Here is a 594-nt window from a genome sequence, read left to right as displayed (position 1 = left end):
TATTCGCTGTGAAGAGGGGATATGTCTCTGTGTGTGTGTGTGTGTGTGTGTGTGTGTACGCGTGATGTCTGACACAGCCATCCAAGCTCACCTGGGACCACAAAACTCTTTTCTGGAGAGGCTGAGTCACACCACATGGGGCCAGTCCTGCACTTAGAGATCAGGGCCTCTCTCCATCTACTTTAGAAGGGTCCAGGTTGGTAGCATTTAGAGAGAAGCAGGACACAAGTCTGACCCAACAGTAAATCTCTGAGCAGGAGACACTTTGTTCTTCTTGTTCTGCACCAACGCAGACTCGGGATGGATCTTGCCAAACAGCGAGAGATCATGTGGATTTAAGAGACCTAGGTTTTTCTGTTTTGACAATAAAGTGTTCATTGGTATTTGTCCTTGAAACTTGACTTGATCCTCTAAGTTTGCTTTTGCTTATCCTGGTCCCTGCTGGTGGATTTTAGTTATGGGTGTGGCTTGACGCTGAAGCCCCTATGGTAGGCTGAGTTCTAAGATGACACCCCAATGCCTCACACCTCTGTGTAATGCCCTGCCCTTGAGTTTGAGCAGGACCTGTGAGTATGATGGGACATCACTACTGTG

The sequence above is a fragment of the Delphinapterus leucas genome, chromosome 20 (genome assembly GCF_059928025.1).
Source record: "Delphinapterus leucas isolate spDelLeu-1000000601 "Yukka" chromosome 20, BTC_Dleu_Yukka2, whole genome shotgun sequence".
Classification (NCBI taxonomy): Eukaryota; Metazoa; Chordata; class Mammalia; order Artiodactyla; family Monodontidae; genus Delphinapterus; species Delphinapterus leucas.
The sequence above is the reverse complement of the archived record's forward strand: the minus strand, read 5'-3'. Positions refer to the sequence as shown.